Source organism: Onychomys torridus, chromosome 2, assembly GCF_903995425.1.
Source record: "Onychomys torridus chromosome 2, mOncTor1.1, whole genome shotgun sequence".
NCBI lineage: Eukaryota > Metazoa > Chordata > Mammalia > Rodentia > Cricetidae > Onychomys > Onychomys torridus.
In genome coordinates, this window is record NC_050444.1 from 114639132 (window position 1) to 114659120 (window position 19989).

A 19989-nucleotide genomic window follows, 5' to 3' on the forward strand; every position below is an offset into this window, starting at 1 on the left:
TTCAGCAGCTGATCTTAAGTTTCAATGATACAAAGCCAATTTTTTGGGGGGAAGGGACAGTGGGATTTTGCAAAGAGGTAGGAAAGACCTTGAGCCAAAATCAAGTGTGCCCTCAAGTTGTGTGTGTGCACATCTATGTGTATGTGTTTGGGTGAGTGCTTTTTCCATGTGGTCAGTTACCCATTTCTCACATAAAAGTTTTTTCCGTCTCCCATCCTTACTGATTCTCTTCCCATAAAGCCCTGTTTCCATGTGTGGCATTTTGTGTTGAGGTTGTTGACATTGGCGTGTTGACGAGTCGTCTTCATTCACTCCTTTTGAAGTGGTAGATAGTTTGTCTGGTTTTTATTGCAATGTTTTCCTTATTTTAGTCTCATGTGCTTTAAGTTTATTGTTAAAATGTGTCCACAAGAAATATGATTTGTATTTCACATTAAATACAAGCCTTAAACCTCAAGAGAATGTCATCAAATCACTTAACTTGATCCTATTGCAAGATGAAAATATTTATTAGTTTATTTCTAAAACCCCCAAAGTAGGAATATGAATAACTGTGACCATTTGCACCCTTCCATCAGATTGTCTTTTACGTCTGTGATCTACCAGCTCACATCATACAACACCGTGGAGAGTTAGTCTCTGGTCTACTTTACATATACCTGAGGAAATTGATATTTGTTGCATTAACTCAGTGTTAGGGCCACAAATCAGAATCCATTGATAAATACTGTGATAGTCTTGAGGAAATGTGGTACTTGAAGTGAATGCACAGAGCACATGTGAAAAATCTCACTTAAAAAAAAAAAGTGTTCCATCATGGGAAGCAATTTCTTTATCAGTTAGGAAATTCAGTTGCTTCATCCTTGGAGATACTATGGTCATTGATACGACTTTCTCATCAGGATCCCTGACACTTCTTCCTGTGTACCTATAGCACAATTACTGATGCTTACCATATATGTGTGCACATACATATATATGGTATATGTATATTGCTCATTATATATAGAAACTTGAGAATTCACATCTGAATACGCCATTAAATTAGTTAGTATTATATCCTCTTATCATTAACATTTGTTGAGCATCTAAACTGTAGGAGGAAATGAGAGGTATAGATGCCATTATAAGTCAGAATATTGATAGTCCAAGAGAGATAGGCATATTATTTCTCATTTTTATGATCAGTTTAACATATTCAAATGCTAAATGAATGTTAAGAGCAAATTTTTCTTCAGGACTCACAGGAGGGAATTGTGGAGGTTTATTCATTTGCTCATTAAAGGTTTACCGAGTTCTTGTCACTGTAGAGATACTGGGGCCAGTGTTTCCTGTCCTCATAGAACAGAGCTTGAGAAAGGAAATGAGCATTAAGAAAAGCTGGTGTGGAGTAGGCTACGTTGCATCAAATAAAGAGACTTAAAGAGTGGGTAGCATTGAAGTGGAGTCTAAGAAGATTCCTATGAATAGCAATTATTCCAAGCGAAGGAAAAACCCCTAGGCTAGCAGGGCAGTGAAGATGGCAAAGAGCAGCATGCCAGCAGTCAGGAAGTCTGGAGAGGCTGCCTCTGCATTCCCATGTACCTTCTGGTTAATAGCATCCTCACCAATATAAGGAGGCCATACCACTGGAGAATGAACCTTTCTTCTCAAACTCATGTTCTCATGTAAAAATGACAATAGAGTGGTATTTTTAGAAACTGTCCAAAGAGCAAAAACAATAAAGATATATCATTCCTTATTAAGAATTCCAAGGGTGCTTGCTGTGTGTCTTGGCTTCAGGCTGCATGTCTATGAATTGTTGTGACTACCTAGCTCTTACCCCAGATGCATAATGATTAAACTCATCGCCTAAGATGGCCCATACTGCATAGATGGCAGGATTTGTGCTGCCTTCCCTAAAATCCTTCATGGCAGTCAGAGAGCAGAAGGTGCATGACACATCTCAGTGCTCAGGCCAGAAGCTTGTTCTCTTAACAAAGCTATGGCAAAGCAAGGTCACTTGGCCTCCCCAAAAGATGGCTCTGTTTTCAGCTGCAAGCCTAATCTGTATTTGGGGACTTGGTGAGTGTCATTTACAAGGAGAACCTTTCTGGTTAAAGATTGCAAAGTGAAGGCAGAAAAATCGTACCTTGATGGGTAGACAGAGCACCATAATGACTGTCTTGAAATATATGTCAGCTGCTACAATGTAACACCACTGAGTATCTTAGAAACAGCAAAGCATTTTTCTCCACATTGCTGGAGGCTGGAAAGTCCAAAGTCAAGGTGATGGCCAACTTGGTGCCTGGCAAAGGTCCACACCTTGGTTTATAGATTCTGTCTTCTCACTGTGTGGAGGGGCTAACAAGCTCTCTATGGCAGTGGCTCTCAACTCTCTGAATGCTGAGGCCCTTTAATATAATGCTTCATGTTGTAATGACCCCAACCATAAAATTATTTCACTGCTACTTCATAACTTTAATTGTGCTACTGTTATGAACTGTAATGTAAATATCTGATATGCAGGACATCTGATATGTGACTGCTATGGGGGGTCGTGACCCACAAGTTGAGAACCACTGTTCTGTGGCCTCTGTTACAAGGCATCTAGCTATTTCCATCTGTGAGGGTTACACTCTCATCTACTCATCTTCTAAAGGCACCACCTTATACTCCAGCTTCAGATCGTGTAGATCCTTTGCCCGTTACTGAATGTCCCACTTCCAACACTATCTCATTGGAATTAAGATTTCAACATATGCATTTTGAGGGGGACAAAAGCCTCCAGCAGCAGCAGTTAAGCACTGAAGCTAGAAGGTCAAATGTGCCAATGTTTGAATCTGTGCTACCATTTATGCCAACTGTGTGGCCTTGGCATTGTGGTTTACTTCCTGAGGTTCTATACCTAGAAAGAATTGTACTGTCAGAAGTAAATGCATGTGTCTGTAGTCATTTGCAGTGTCCGGAAACAGATCGTGCGCAAAGTTGGACAAACCTCTTTCATCCAGGTCTTGAAAATCTCATGCTATACCCTGTTACCTTTGCCCTATTGACATCTTACTCATCCCCAAGCCCAGCTCACATATGGACTGAGCATCCTTCATCCAGAATGCTCAAGACCATAGTGTTTGGGATTTGGGATTTGCAAATGCTCGCACATATAACATGAAATATTTTGAGCATTGCACTGAGATTCATTCATGTTTTATATATACCTTATGCACATAACCTGAAGCCCATTTTATACAGTATGTTAACGTACTTGAGTTTTGTCTACTGTTTAGCACATGGGGTCACGTGTACTGTTCCCTACTTGTGTCCTCTCTGTGTTCCAAGGTCTAGGGTTTTGACACAATTCAGCCTGGGTGCTTTTAGATTAAGGATGTTGAGCTTGTGTTACTTTGGACGGGAAGCCTCCTTAGCTGCATCGCCTTATCCTCCACAGCTCCCACAGCTTTTCATGCCTGCACATTCTCTACCATTGTCTTGCATGCTTAGCTAATGTTCAAGTCTGGTCCTCTCCTGAAGATATCCAGAGACAAGGGTCTCCCACACATTTTATATCTTTGTCCCTCACCAAGTAGATTTTACATTATGGATAAATTTAAAGTAGTTAAAGTACACACAAAGGCACACTCAAAAGGAATTCCCACCCTACCCCCACCCTACCCTACCCACACACCCTGTTAAGTTCTCAGTGATCCAGAATAAATAGCACTGCTTCATAAGGAACATCCAAGATGGCAGGGGGGGGGAGGTTGCGGGGGGGTGGGGTGGGAACCATAGCCTGTCTTCTAAAGCAAACTGTGTGAGATAACCTCAGCAAAGCTTTGGTACTGAATGCTATGCCTTGTTTTAGTTTATGCTCTTCTGACCACTGCTGGGTGCATTGTAAAGGTAGAGGCGTGTGGTTTCTTAAGTCCAATCCCCTCCCTGGCAGTGGCTATCTTTGTGGCTTTGATAAATCACTTAGCCTCGTGGTCTCAGTTGGCCCATCCATACGTTATGAATAATACTTTGACACCTATTTCTCTGTGTGGTTAGAATCAGGTAAAGGGGTTAAACTGTGTTGGAAGAACCAAGAGCAAGGAAAGTTACTAAATCTTAATGAAGCCATTTTTGTCATTGTACACAATTACATTTAGTGGTCACTTTAAACTGGAAGATTGAGACTGTCTTTACCATTACTTAAAGTCCTCGCCATTGTAACATGTGTAATCATGGCAGTGTATTTTACCTATGATAATGAAAAAGAAAACCTTCGCTCTTCTTTCTGTTTCAAAAGCCATGAATTTGCCTGGTGGTCTAGATTCAGCTCTGAAACTTGTTTCACTGACAGCCTCTTTTTGCTGAGAAGTCTCTACGTGACTTTGGGTATATAGACATATAAAATGGTATCTAAATTAAACAGTAACTGAAAAGAAACCATAAAAAAATATTTAAAACAATTCTTTGGTTAATATGTATTTTAGTAAAAACCAAAGCTAATTTGTCATGAATGAGATGGATATGCTTATTAATTTTGTCTGAATATTTGATAATGCATGACATGAAGCATCTTCAACATTTTTAGATTGAATCAGTATTTTAATTTTTATCATCAATTATGAGACTGCCACCATACACACACACACACACACACACACACACACACACACACACACACACATATATATATATATATATATGTAGTATCATTCCACAAATTGTTAGGAAATTTGTCCTAACTTAAAGCCAGAAGTCACTGAAGTTTTTTTTATAAAGCTCATCAACTTTTAAACCAAATATTTTAAATCAACTCTTAAAACTAAATATTCCAATATAATCCAGAGATGTATTCAAATGATACTTACATACTGAGAAATGATGATAGAAAAATATTCTTTGTCTTCCTTAATCAAAGCATTTTGTTTCTATAAGGGCAGAGGACTCTGTATGTAAAAAACATTTCAATTTGGCATTCAAGAGTCTCAGTTCTGAGCTGAGGAGTCACAGGTGACCTTCACTGGTGTTGTGTGGTGTGGCTGGCATGTGGAATGAGAAGCACTTATGCACTCACAACCAAAGCTCTGGTAAAGTGTGTGATCGACCTAGGTGAACACTACAGAATCACCTTGAGTTCATTAACTGTCTAATTTTAATTTTTGGTTGTGCAGAATCTTTTAGTGTTGCCAAATTTTGCACAACTCTCCACATCTAGCCAAATGACTCCACATGGGGATGCAACACACAGTTTGAGAAAATAATCCCTTAAGTGTTTGTCTGACTCTTTTTATAGTGTGTGTGTGTCTGTGTGTGTGTCTGTGTGTGTGTGTGCAGGCATGGGTGTGCAGGTCAGAGGGTGACTTGCAGAGATCAGCTCTCTCCTTTCACATATGGGACCCAGGCATTCAGTTTGGGTCATCAGGCTTGACTGAAAGCTCCTTCACCAGCTGACCCATTTTTCTCCGACCTCGGTCTGACTTCTTTTAAGATTTGGAGTAATCGTTAAGGATATTTTAAATTTCTTGAAACTTACCTTTCTGCTTAAAGTCTTTTGTGTTTTCAAAAACAGTGAGGTGGAAAGTGGCACTTTAATACTTCCCATTGAAAAAATCAACTGTGTTTCAGAGATTTGTAAAGAAAAGCTTCAGTCACACACTGGGAGGCTACAGCCAACAAACTGGACTGTAGGAAACCTGTGGCCCAATGCATCCCGATATGACCTAACAATGTGTTTGTCTATGAGTATCAGAAAAATATCATTAAGTCATAACTTATGCAAATTACAAGCCAGACTTGGTGATACATGCTTATAATGTAACAAGAGGCTGAGAGAAAAGGACTTCAAATCCAATGTGTGTAAGGCCAACCTGGGTAACTTAGTGAGACCATATCATAAAACTTGAAAATAATTTAAAAATGGCTAGAGCTAGAGCTCAGTGGTGAGGTGCACATCTCCCACGTGCAGGACATGAAGTCATAGGTTTAATACCACATAAACAACAACAACAACAAACCCTAACTCTTAGTGCAACTCTGCTATTGGGGCACCAAAATTATATCAAGGAGTGAAATGTCTTCTCTATGATTTGGATATGGTTGGTTCCCTAAAGGTTCATATGGTGGAAGTTTGACACCACCCCCCCTCCCAGTGTTGCTGTGTTAGGCTCGTGGAACATTTAAGAGATGAAGTCTAGAACAAGGTAATTATATTAGAGGCTTCCTCAAGAGTAAACTAATGCTGTCTCCTGTGGAAGGTTAGGGTCTGGTTGGTAGGAATGGACTCATTTCCAAGAGAGTGGGTTGTTACAAAAGCTTTGGGCCTGATTCTTCACTGATTGTACATGACCGTTTCTCTCTCTGCTTCTCTGCCATGCGATGACAGAGCCAGGGGCCCTACACCAGCATGGCTGTCACCAGTCACCACACTCTAGAAGCAAATAAGCATCTCTATAAGCACCCAGCCTTAGATGTTTTGTTATAGTGACACAGAACAGGCTAGCAGAGCCAGGCTTCACAAGGTCCCTTTTCTCAGGATGGCCACCACATTCCTTTCTGCCTTATGTCTATACTTTCAGCTAGAACAAAGGACAGTAGGAAGTGCCAGCTCATAGTCTTTTATAAATCTTTTCTTTTTACATTGACTTACTGTGTATATGTGTATGTGTGTGTGTGTGTATGTGTGTGTGTGTGTGTGTGTGTGTGTGTGTGTGTGTGTGTGTTATGTATAGGCAAGCCTCTCCCCCTACTTTGTGGGTCTCAGAAACTGAATTAGGTCTTCAGGATTAGCAGCAAACACCTTTATCCACTGAGCCATCTCACCAGCCCTCCATTACCGTTTTTTGTACTATCACATGGTCAGAACTATAGTATATGATTAGCTCTAGGTCTAAGGGAGGGTGCGAAGTATGGATTAGATTTTTTTTAGCTGAATTAAGTAATTTATTAATTAGCTAAATATAATCATCAATATGTACAAAATTGGGATTGTATAAATCAATAAATGAGGAAGGAATATATTAGTAATCTATTCCTTATGCGCTTTATATGACTTAAGAATAGCAATCTGAGCTGGCCAGAGCTAAGACCAGAATTGTTTAATTTCCGGATCAGTAGTCCCTAACCTTTACTCTGCCACTGGAGAACAAAATAATAAGCTACCTTTATTTAAACCTTTAGTTTGTTTCCACACTTCTTATTACTCCAAGGCATGATGTGGCCATTTAGCCACTTTGATAGTCATGACATAGACTGTGTTGTCACACTGAGTTTTTCTACAGCTATCTAAAGAGCTCCCGTGTCCTCTTTCTTTATTAGCCTCTGGTTCCTTGCTACTAGCAAAGGCACAGTTTCTGTGAGGCACAAGTCACTTCAAACACTTCTTTTTAAGTCATTTTGGCTTTTCTCAGTGTTAAAATTAACTTGAAAAGTCTTGCTACCATCTGGTGACCCATTAATTTTTCCCACAAATGTTTACCAAGTGCTCACAACAAACAAGGTACTTTTCTAGTTACTGAATAGAGGGAGCAAGGGAAGCCTGAATCTGATCCCCAGAGTACTTACTACTCAACAGCTGAGGGAAGAGAAAAGCCAGCAGTTGTGTGGTGGGCTGATCAACCCTAATCCGAAAGTCTGAAATCAAAAATGCTCCAAAGTCTGGGCTTTTGAGCGCAGGTGTGACACAGCCCGGGCAGCACATGGCTGCCCAATGTTTATCACATTTTGAATTTAGATCCTCCGGTTAGGGTTGTTTAATTGGTAAGTATGTACAGATATTCCCAAATCTAAAATAAAATCCAAACTCAGAAACACATAGAGTCCCAAGCATGTCAGAAAATGGACCTGACCTACACTCTGCTAGGAGAGGCACCAGATGCCAGGGAAGACAAAGAAGGGCATCCTCTTGGGGAAATGCCATGTCATTTGGCATTGTCAGAGTACAAACAAGAATGATGCTTAGCCCCATCTCAAACCTTTTGCCATCTGTTTGTCAGTATGCAAAATAGAGAGCAACCAAAACAAATGATTCTGTTAGACAACTAGGTACTAGGAAATTAAAATGAGCCAAATGCAGGTGTGGCTAAACCCTGCCTCTTTATGAGTTTGTGTGTGTGTGTGTGTGTGTGTGTGTGTGTGTGTGTGTGTGTGTGTGTATGTGTGTGTAGTTTAGAAGTCAAATTGTCCTGATTCTGAAAATATTCATAACATATACCAAAACAATAATCATATAAACCAAAGATTTGTTGAACAGCTTTCAAAGACTCATACCGTTTGGAGAGGAAGTCAAAACTTTATATGCCCTAAAAACACCTTTCTAAGTCTATGATCCTCCTGGCCCATAAGAGGATCCTGCTCTTCATGATGAAACATCTGAGGAGCTGAAATCAACCATAACTCCCAGTTTGCCCCCCCCCCCCAAAAAATAGACTGCGGAGAATTATGAGCACAAAGGTCATCTTTCCAGAAGTCAGGGTCACCAGGAATGTTTGGAGGAACGTGGGTTGTGACATGCATAGATAGAAAGCCACAGGGGAGGAAAGAGAACTATGAAAGCAGGAGTTATCAAATAGCAGACACTGCGTATTACATGCTCATCCCTGATCCCTCAGCCCCATGGCTTGCACAAGAGCTCAAAAACCATCCATCAAATGAATGAATGTATACACGTGATTAAATCAGAAAGTGTGGGAGACAATGGGAAGTCCTTCCCACCCCCTTCTGTAATAACAACAACAATAATTAATAATGTTCAGGAGCAAGTATTTTGCAGCATTGATGGAGGTGCCTAGAATGTGCAGGTGTTCGTTCAGTATGTTCAAGAGTCTCTACCTTGCTGTGTATCAAGAAAAATTAGCTCAAATTGTTGGGTCCCTTTAAAAGAACACAGTATTTGCCTGTAGTATTGCTTCCATCCAGTGACAAACCCAAAGGAGAGACATACCCTGGTGCTTCATCCCTTGACCATAAACCTACTCTGTTGGCACAGGTCCCAAGGGCTAGGTTTGGCCAGCTTCTCCTTTTGTACCTGCACACTTCTTGGCTGTTCAGGAAAGCCTCTTAAACCTAGCTATAGAACATACTGATGCTCAACTGGGTCTAATTTGTTTCTCCTGGGTTAGTGCAATTGAATCATCTCAAGAAAATGAGAAGTAATTAAGTACCTGTTGCAAACATGGTGCTGACATGCTCTGCCAACAGACAGACGCAGGGTGTTTATTTATTATTGGAGTTCGTCATCTGGGAAAACATGACATCGCCCTTCTCCAGGAGGAATTACTCCAGTTGATTTTCAAACCCAGGCGGCATCACAGACCTAACCAGCTCCACTCTGGAGCACAGGAAAAGACAAGGAAGATTTGGGAATACAAAGTGAGAGTGTCTCAGCTTCACAGGGACACCTCGTCCAGGGGACTGGAAGTTATGGGATAGCAGAGAGGAAATGCAACATTTTAGCAAAGGCTCTTTAAGTCGCAGCTCAGGAAATTATTAAATTCATTAGCCAGATACTTACAACCAGCTATTACTGCCCAGCCAAAGGAAAAACTAGTGCCAGCAAATGTTTTAAAACTACAACTAAACAAAAGTCAGGAAGCGTGTAATTAAAACTGTACCTTTATTGTATTGTAAAGAGTTTCACTGTGACATGGAAAATATTTAAAGGAGAAGGCTGTTTAGCTAATTTCTCTGCAAGTGAGCTGTGGAGTGGAGAACCATCCTAAATTAACTGTAAGGCCACCCACCGAGCGAGCCTCGTAAAGAGCCAGGGCAACTCAGCTTGGTTTTGTGTAACTGTTCAATAATTACCAGATAAATGCATAACTCAAAGCTCTATTACACTAATAATTTGTATGAAGATAGATGTGTGGGACACCCTGCTGGGTTAATTTGTCATCCTGCAGGAAACTTTAAAGAGGGTGGCTCTGTAGTGGAATCATGTTAATATGCTGTCCAGGGAGGCCAGGTTAGAGCAGGGGACCTCTTGGCTCCTTAATCTCTTCAAGAGTCACAAAGCCCCTGGAGGGAGTGCTGTGGATAACAGGGTTGTTAGCCTGCCTCATGGACCCTCATCCACACTCATCCTGACACAGGAGGCTGCCCGCCCTCCCTGTCCCTTATCCCTTTTTTCCCTCTCTCCTTCAGCCACACGCTCCCTGCCACTGGCGTGCATCATGGAGCGACATGCACATATAAGTGGAGGCAATGACCAAGACCCCTTACTGATACCAAATATATCGACGGTAACTGAATTTATAATCAGATAAGTCCCTGAGGAGGTCCTCCTTCCTCGTTTAGTTTAATCCTCTGTAGATTCCATGCTTCCACTCATGATTAGTTTCTTTTTTTTTTTCAGCACAAAAGCAAACATTTGAAATTGAACTTGTACCTTCTCTTTCTGTGAAACAACCTCTTCCTGCGCTCTCCCCTTTTCACGCCTTCCTTTTCTCCTCCCTCCCCCCAGCTGCTGTTTTGAATAGAAAGCTCACACTTAGGCATCAGTGCAGGTTTGAGCCTCCCCTACTGACAGAATCATAAATCATGTTCAAGTTAAGTGCATCGCATGGCCTGGAGCTGAGCTTCCACAGTGTTTATGTGGTCTAGCCTACCCGCCATTAGAGCAGGGGAATGCACACCATAGGATGTCCTGTCCTGTCCACATGGCTGCAGGAACATTGAGAGTCACTCTTCCAGGCTGCATCGTTTGTGTTGGGAACACCAGGGCATTTAGTCACCCACATGTACTCACATGGTTGGGAAAGTTGTAGTTCCACAGAAAATTTACATCCATGGTTTGCCGTTTCTTTATATTAAATGTCAGTTGCTTCTCTACCTCTCTCAAAGAGTTCAGTTTTCTTATGTGAAAAGGACATGTGAGAACATCAGAGCTGCCTGTTTCTACTTCAATCCTAAGGGGTTCTGGGACAAAAACTCTAAATGGAAATAAAGCATTTGACCTCCGAAAAAGAAATTTAAAGAGAAGCAGCGAGTGTCTAGGAAGGAGCTATGCCTGGCAGTAGAGTCGGCCACAGCAGAATTCAAGTTCTACCAAGCCATGTGGCTCTGGTTAAGCCTGGTCAGGTCATTTGTCCTCAGTGAGCCCTTGTGTTCCCATTTTCACATAATCATCAATGGGGGGAGGAGTAAAATGCCCTGTGTGATGATGGGCTTGGAATGCAGTCTGTGTCCAGTCAGTGTCCTCTTCCCTCAGGCTTCCCCTTGCATTCAGAGCCTCCTTCACTCTCTTGAAGTGGTCTCCCACCCTTCTGCCCCCACTTCCCATCTGCTCTTGCTGATGTAGAAGTAAATCTAGAACAAGTGGGAAAATAAAGATGGTCTTGAGGAAGTGAGCAGACCCAGCCCCTGTGCCCCCACTCTCGTGGAAGAAGATTGGACTCCAGAGTGGAGCAGGTGGCCCACCCCTTGACAGACAGAGGCTTCACCTAGACAAGCTCTCCTTTATCCATGGCTCTTGCTAAAGGGGGAAGAATCTTTGTTCATCAGGATCTGCTGCTTACAGAGTCAGTTCAGCCGATAATCATTGAGCCTTCATCTGCCATCAACAATGGAGGCCCAAATGGTCAAGCTCAAAAGACCATCCCTGCCTTTCTACCTAGCAGAACAGACATCATTGCAACTGAGATAACATTAATGAGCAGATGCTAGAAGAACCTGAGAACAGCACACTCATCATTTGAGCTGTGGGTGGAGATTTGAGGCTGTGTCCATCAGGTTCTGTGGGCACCTTCTGTTGACGCAGAAAACATTGTCACTAGATCATCCTGAACCCCCAAATTCCTGAGCACTATAATAAGAATTGCTTAATTGTTTAATTCTTGAGAGTGAACTGGAGATATGTCAAAGAAGGCTCTTGTTTAAGAATCCCAACCAAATTGCTTAACCTTCCACTGACTGGCCAAAGAAGACCATGGGTTAGGTTCAGCAACTGATCTATGGGTGTGTGGCTTCAAGTGGACACAGATCAAGTTCACAGATCATAACTTCCTCTTCTCCTCTCACTGTAAGTCCCATTCACGGGCTTCATCTCCTTGTGTTGTAGCACACAAAGCATGAGCAACTTCACACTTACCTACCAACTTAATCCAAAGGGAGAAAGAATCACTTTTCTACATTGGCTCTAGAAAAGCAGCTACCATTGGATGCCCATGGCTCTCATTGGCCTAACCGGGGCCATTTGCTCATCTTTTAAACCATCTTTATATCTAAAAGATAACAGGATACCTTGCTGCATAGCTTGAGTTTTCTAACCACCATCAGAACCGGGCGTCAGGGTTACTAACCACATAACCTGAGGCTGAGGGAGAAAAGCTCTCCAAAGAAATGTTAGACCTCCTCTTACAGAAGAAAGGATGAGGACAGCTGGGCAGGGAAAAGCAACACCTTACATCACAAGCCGGAGGAGGAGTTAAGGCGCTTGGAGTACTAGGCAGTAAACATCAACACTACACTCTCCAGCAGGGACTTGTCTCCTCACTTAGCATTTGCAGAGCACAAGTGAAACCCAAGCTTAGAAAGCCATCTTTAGTTTGTGCTGTGAACCTTGTGTTAGTTACTTCTCTGTTGCTGTGGCCAAACACCAAAACCCAAAGCAGCTTAAGTAAGAAAGGGTTTATTTAGACTCCAGAGGGACAGAGTCCATCGCAAAGGAGAAGGCATGGCAGGGTAACAGGAGCAAGAAACTAACTGACCACATTTTCACACACAGAGAGAACAGAAAGTGATAGGAGGCTATAAACCCCCCCCCCCAGGTCTGACCCCCAGTCAAGTGCTTTCTCCAGCAGGGCTATCCCTCCTAAGGGTCTACAAACTTCCATAACAGCGCCACCTACTGGAGACCAAGTGTTCAAACCCATGGGCCTGTGGAGGACGTTTCTCATTGAAGCCGAGACAGCTTCATTTGTAAACTCTCTTGAGTGTTGGTTTCCTGGTCCCACTGTATATTCCAGATTACATTTCCTATATCTCATTCCTAAAGATATCTGAAGCATAATAAGTCTAGCTGGCACACTGTTTAGCATGTAGTAGATTCTCAGTATGTTTGTTGAATGACTGGGTCTACTCTACCTCTATACAGTCAGTCTTCCCCTCACAACGGTCTTTCTAGTTGGTGCTATTACAAAAACAAATGTGCCAGTTTAGAAAGTTTAAGTTGCTTTGTGCACATTAGCAAGGAAGGAACAGTTTTTAATCTATAATGGTTGCTTTCTAAAACCCATACAGAACGGAACAGGTCCACAAGAGAAAAGGAGGGCCAGGGGAGGCTGGCACAGAGCAGTGGACACCAGAGCCAGATGCTACCAGACTTTACATGCTGGATTAACTCTTCCCCCCTTGAGTAAACACTACTAACATTAGGAAGAGATACTCTAATTCTGCAAGATGACTAAAAAGACTTCACCATCAGGAGGGCACTCTAAGGTGATCTTTGCTGATCAGATTCAACAGCACCATCTGAAAGTGCAGTCAGCCTGATGTTTTGTGGAGAGAAGTACTAAAAACGACTTTTGGCTTCTCAGTTCTAGGCCTGCCTCAGTGTGCTTTCTATGGCTGTGATAAAACACCTCAACCAAAAGGGACTCGCAGAAGAAAGGGTTTATGCCATCTTAGAGCTTACAGTCCATCTTTGTGTGAAGTCAGAGCAGGAACCTTAAGGCAGGAACTAAAGCAGAGACCATGGCAGTGTTCTGTTTACTGGCTTGCTTCCCGGACTACCTCTGGCTTTTTTGCTTACACACCCCAGGACTGCTCGAAGGGGCACTACTCACAGTGAGCTGGACCTAGGGGTCTCAAAAATTAATCAAATGTCCCACAGTATGATGCACAGCTCAGTACAATGGAAACATCTTCTCAGTGACGTTCCCTCTTCCCAGACGACTCTAGCTTGCGTCCAGTTGATGAAAATCCCAACCAGCACAGGGATCTTGGCTTGCTTTTTGTAGCATGGTTTCCTTGCTTTGTATTTAACGTCGAGAAAGACTTGCAAACAGCACCTGTCCTCTGTGCAGCCATAACTTGGTCACAGGTGTGGTTGCTGAAACCCGCTTGCAGCACTCAGTCTGAGGTCTTGGGCCTCAGGAGACTCCATCTGCTTCTGTTAGCCACATAGTCATCCCTTCTGTGGCGGGCGGGGTTCTTTCCCCAAATAATTGTTTTGATGTGTTTGCTGTTCTTCATCTCTTGTCTCATAGTCTCCCTTGCGTTTTGCATAGAAGTCCAAGTTCCCTGCATAGAACTGGATTCCTGTCAGCTTAGCTTATCAAATTCTCACTCCTCATATCTGTGATAGCCACAGCTGTCGGATGCTGTTTGAACACATTTCACATCAGCCACCCTGGTAGCTTATGCAGTTAGTGCGAGAATATGGTCATTTCAGAAATCCTGTCAGGAGAAAAGCTGGGGCTCTGTGTTAGACCTTAACTAGCATACTCCATGTCTATGAAACTCTGAATACTCTAGCCAACAGTCCAGATGTGCCCTGTAGCTTATTTTAAAAATATGTTCTTTTAAATGACATGTTTTCCAGGCTTCTAGATTTTAATGTGATTACCATGAACTAGTCGGGCTGAGTTATTTGTAAACATGATCCTAGATACTAAATCCCATGCACTCACCCAAATTTAAAGTGGATGGGCCTCAGTAAGTATTTTGTTCAAATCCTGGTTTGAAATGAGAGAGCCAGAGGACAGGGACTCTGCCTATGCTTGTAAGCCATATAGAAGCAGAAACTAAACTAACACCTAGGTTTCTGTCTAAATAGAAAGCTTTCCCAAAATATTCCCTTGGTCCTAGAAAAGCCTCTCTTGTCATAAGTCTGTGCTAGCTGTCTGACTAGCATAAACCTTGAGGCCTTTCAAGGAAGTAATGAAGGTTTCCATGTGACTGTGTAAAAGCATGCTCAGAATCTGGATAAGTCAGAAGGTGGTCTGAGTGACAGATGTGTCTCCCTGGTAAAAGAAGAGACCAGTGTGAACAGTCAGAATAAACACCCAAGGTCTGAGTTCTTAGGAGAAAAGTGTCATTGGCAAGATGGCCAGGTAATTCTAAACATAGGGTCTCTCTGTGTAGCTTTGCGCCTTTCCTGGAACTCACTCCATAGCCCAGGCTGGCCTCGAACTCACAGAGATCTGCCTGACTCTGCCTCCCGAGTGCTGGGATTACAGGCGTGTGCCACCACTGCCCTGCTCAGCCTCAGTTTTAGGCAAGAGTAGCTATTTAAAACATCATTGGTCAAAAAAGAAACATTTCAGGTTTTTGAATGTCATTATTTTACTGTAAGATCAAAGGTATTGCCACTGCTAATATTGTATTTGCATTTTGTTGTTTGCAAAATTCATTCTAAGATCCTTATGTCATACCCATGCTGTTGCTACTCTCTTAATGTTCACATATTCCTGTGTGTGGAGGTAAGCAGAGAACAGGAACTTTTTACTACACCACTCTTTCCCATCTGTGGTACAATCTGTGTACAGCCAGAACTGACCTGAGAACATGGGAATAAATTCCAGTTTCTTTTTGTTGTTGTTGTTGTTTTCGAGACAGGGTTTCTCTGTGTAGCTTTGCACCTTTCCTGGAACTCACACTGTAGCCCAGGCTGGCCTCAAACTCACAGAGATCTGCCTGCCTCTACCTCTGCCTCTGAGTGCTGGGATTAAAGGTGTGTGCCACCACTGCCCGGCTGAAATTCCAGTTTCTCAATTGCCTCCAAGCATCCTTTTCCGCAATGGTTATATCAGAACCAGAGGCTGTTCGTTGACTACTGTGGGGTCAGAAAATGCATTGTGTGCCACATATGCATTCTTGTGTAATCTCACAGCAAATCTATGTGGTATTAGCCTCCATTACAGAGATGGCAAATAGAATCATAGAGATGTTCAGAAACTGTAGCTTGAACTGTAGTAGAGAGTGGTAGGGCTAAATTTGAAGCTCATGTGTAGGAAGTGGAGGGAGCCCCGAGAGAGTGGAGTCCTGAACGAATGTGCGTTGTTGACATAGGCACAGCCTGTGGAGGGCTCCAATGCCTTGGCCCCACAGAAGCGGCAAAGCCTTACCTGGATGAGGCTCAGTACAAATGGCAAAGCTTTCCACCAGAGCCATATGCGTGTTTATGAACAACTGGTCAGCGTGTGCGAAGACTAGCAGCTGCACCTTCCTCCCAGATGTTTACAGCCCGAGACTGCTGGCACACGGAGACCTGTTACTCCAATTAGCTGGCCCCTCCCCCTGTACGGTACCTAATAAACATGTGGCTGTCGCAGACCCCACGTGATCCCAGATTTCCTGTGCGTGTGTCTGTGTATCTGTCCTTTCTTCTTTCCCTCACTGCCCTTCCTCAGGGTTCCAGGATGCAAGCCGTGTAGGCCAAACACTCGTCTATGATGCCAGCACCTGTGGGTCTTATGCCACATCACCTTTCTGACTTACATTCTTAACTTGGGATGACGTAGATGGGGGCAACCACCAAGTCCAAGGTGTGCTGAGTAACTGTGAAAAGGCACAAGCCCAGGAGCGTTTGTGGAGGCCCGGAAGACATTCTGAAAACTGGGACTTCACAAATGGCCTGGAAAGAAGACAGCAGAAGCAGAGACTGACGTGTCCCACTGCAGCGTAAGAGGGTGTCAGGAATGCATGGAATCACGTGAGTCTGTGCCAGGGCAAATCCAGGCCTAGACTATATTTTGAAATAAGATTTTGTTGAACATAGTTTCACCCTTTTGTTAATGGCATGTATATGGCCACGTCTGTAAGCTTACAGTAGAATATTACCACAGACCTTCAAAATAGCCTCTCCAGACTGGGAGTCTCCCTTCCTGCGCTAGACTGGAACCCAGAGCTTTTGAGAAATTCAGAACTTTTTTCTCCAGAAGCTGTGACTTTTATTTATGTATTTATTTATTATTTGTATGATATAGGGGGGAGAGGTCACATGGGAGTCACAGCATGCCTGTGAAGGTCCGAGAACAACTTTGTGGAATCAAGAGAAACTCGGATTTTTATATAGTTAAAATGGATGTAGATAAGAATGCAAAACAAAATTGGCCTCTCTTTGGTGGCAAGGAGATCTGTTTTTCCAAGAGACACACACTCTGATCTCCTGTCAGAAGAGCCTTTAATTCAAGTAGAGTCACTTTGATCAGCAGCTTGGAACCCTGCTGTAGCATACTGTTAGCACATCTGCAGCGTTCATAGAAAAATGCTGCTGTTTTGCAAAGCATTATGCAATGTGATGCTTTCTCCTGTGCCTTTCACATGCTTCTCGGTGATATTCAGGGTATGGGCTGAGAGTCTTGGAAAAATTTGAAGAACCTTAGTTTGTGTTGAGTCATACACCCCTCCTAAGGGCCTGAGTACCAGTTCCAATTCCTCCCTCCCTGTGACTGTTAACATAAATCACACAGCTCCAAACTTCTCAGCTTTCGTAAATGGCAGGCCTGATTCATGCATGATTTATCAATTATTGCTGTGGGCCATTAAGATAGATTTCTCAGCTTCAGGTAGGGTGCAGCGGGGTTGTGTAGTGTTGGTTTAGAATTTCTTAAGAAGCTCAGTAGTTGACAATCCAAACAATACAACTTCCGTTTGCCCTTGTGGAAGGCTTTTTGGTTTTAGGTGGGATTTTTTTTTTTAAATAATTTCTTCTCCTTTTGAACTTTGCCTTGGGGTGGGGGGCAGTTACTTCTAAGTAAGAGTAGTCAGAAATTCTCAAAGCCGCTCTTTCTCTGAAAAGAGTGCATCTACCTCCTGCAGATGAATGGGTAGCAGTTCCTGTGACAGTTCAGCAGAAGAAACAACTTGGAGCCTCACCTGTTGCCCCTCATGATTAATGGGAAGACCATGACACTTTGCAGATTCTGGACTTGGGGGAGGGGTGTCATTCTTGCCGGCACAGAAGACTCTGTCTTCAAGCATGCTGCACTCCAAGGAGGAGGAGATTGTATGGCTCTGTCACCTCTGGATGGCTTCCCTGTGGAACCTCTCCTAGGACAGGCTAGGATATGGTGGCTGGTGCCAAAAAGCAAAAGCTAATTAATGTCTGTGTAAGCTATGAGAATCTACAGTGGTTCACAGATGAGGAATAAATCAATAAGGGCAGTGGCAGGGCTGAATGGAATAACATGGTTCAGCACATGATATTTGGGCTTTCGGAAAGGGGGTTGTGTTCTTAGAATTTCTAAGGTTGGTCTTCAGAAGACCCCTTGGAAATAGTGAAGAGAAATGGCTTCCTTTTCTCAGATTTTAATAAAGCATGAAGATACAAGGTCTGGCCACCCACCCCCAGTGTCATTTCCTTTGTGTGGTCCGTGGTCACATGCACACAGCTCAAGTGTGTGTCCATAAGGTCTCCTTCCACTGGGCTGTGAGACTATGCATCACTGTCAGATCATGTCCTGCTGCACAGTAATGGCCTTGGCCTTCTCCTCCGCATTCTTGGCCAATTCTGGTTTAAAAGGAGGAAGTGTTTTTAGTTAAACATACATTTAGTTGTTTGGGACTTATAGCCGCCTTCTTCAAATTAAAAGAGATAATTTCAAACAATTAGAAAGTCCTGGAGTCTGGGGAGGAGGGAGACCAGGCCAATCTGCCTGACCATAAGTGATTACTGGACTCTTAGGAAATCCTGTTTCTGAATGTGCTTGCGATGACTTTGTTTGGGCCACCGCAGAGAGAGAAACCTGTCCCGCTTCCTTCCTCTCCATCCTATTTGTATTCCCATGAAAAGCTGTTGTTGTAAAGCAGGTCGGCTGCTAGCTAGCAGTTAAGCTAGTAGTGAGGGCCATTCAGAGCGGAGTGTTCCCAGCAGACACGCTGGTGCTCCTGGCTGCGGTACTGAGAGCACCAGACCCCTGAAGCAGCCAGTTGGGTGGTATCTTTGAATTCACAGAATTGTATTAACATCAGCATGGATCCAGATGGATGCTCTGCAATAAACTGTAACCACAGGAGAAAAGGCTTTATTGACTCTCAAGTAAATAATGCACATTTTAAAGGACCTAAATATGCATTTACATAATGTACTATAATTTTTTATTGTGTCAACTATTCACACACACACACACACACACACACACACACACACACACACACACACACTCATCTCTAAGAGATGTTCGTCTTCATCAAAAATTGGGACTCTGCATTCCATTAACATCATGCCAGCTTCATCATGGCAGTTTCTCTTCCATACAGCTTGCTCCAGCCATCTCAAAGAACATTTAATGAATTAACTGATTGATTTAGCTCCAGTGACTCCTTCTAAAATGATTTGAGACAACTTAGATAAAAAAAATTAGGTACACTTAGAACATCAAATCCAAGATAAAAGGAAAGAAAAAAGTAGTAGACTGGAGGAAACCAGAAAGAGCTAAGATTAAATCTTAGCTCTGGACTTTTAATGGGCCTCAGTGTCCAGTAGAAGATGAAGATTATCCAGAGAAACACCAGGGATCCAATAGTAATCTATAGATCTTTGGGAGGTCTATAACCAGTTTTTCTCCGAGGAAATTAAAGGTCATATTCTAGAACCAGCCACTTCCATCTCCACAGTGAACTGCTAACTCTGTCCCCAGCAAGAGAAAAGAGGCTTGAAGAGGACAGCCCTGGAAATGCAGACTCAGCAGATGTCTGATTTAGACCTTCAGGCCAGATGACTTCCTGGAATTAATTAAGAATTAATTGATCCTAATCAATCAGTCATTACAGAATTAATTCTATACAGTACCATCTATTCCTAGGTTTGCACTGAATTCTGCACCATAAGGAAAAGATGAGTAAATTTCTATTGCTAAAATGTAATAAAGAAATTAAAGTCCAAATTTACACTGCTCATGATTTTCTTTTACGTCTTTAATAAAAAAAGTTCCATGATGTTTATTAACAATTCACGGAGTGGGTGCATGGTACTGGTGAATTACTTCTTTAACTTTTATCCACTTACTCTTTCTCAAGACAGTGTTTTACCTTGGGCAGCAGACTCTTGTTGGCTCCCAGGATTCTTTATCTGAAAGCCACTCA

At 42.7% G+C, this 19989-nt stretch overlaps 1 protein-coding gene across 4 annotated transcripts in view; it reads left to right on the top strand.

The window, feature by feature from the left end:
- Positions 1-19989, top strand: part of Nfia (nuclear factor I A) — a 339960-nt gene that overhangs the window by 268863 nt on the left and 51108 nt on the right. The gene's annotated exons all lie outside the window — the stretch shown is intronic.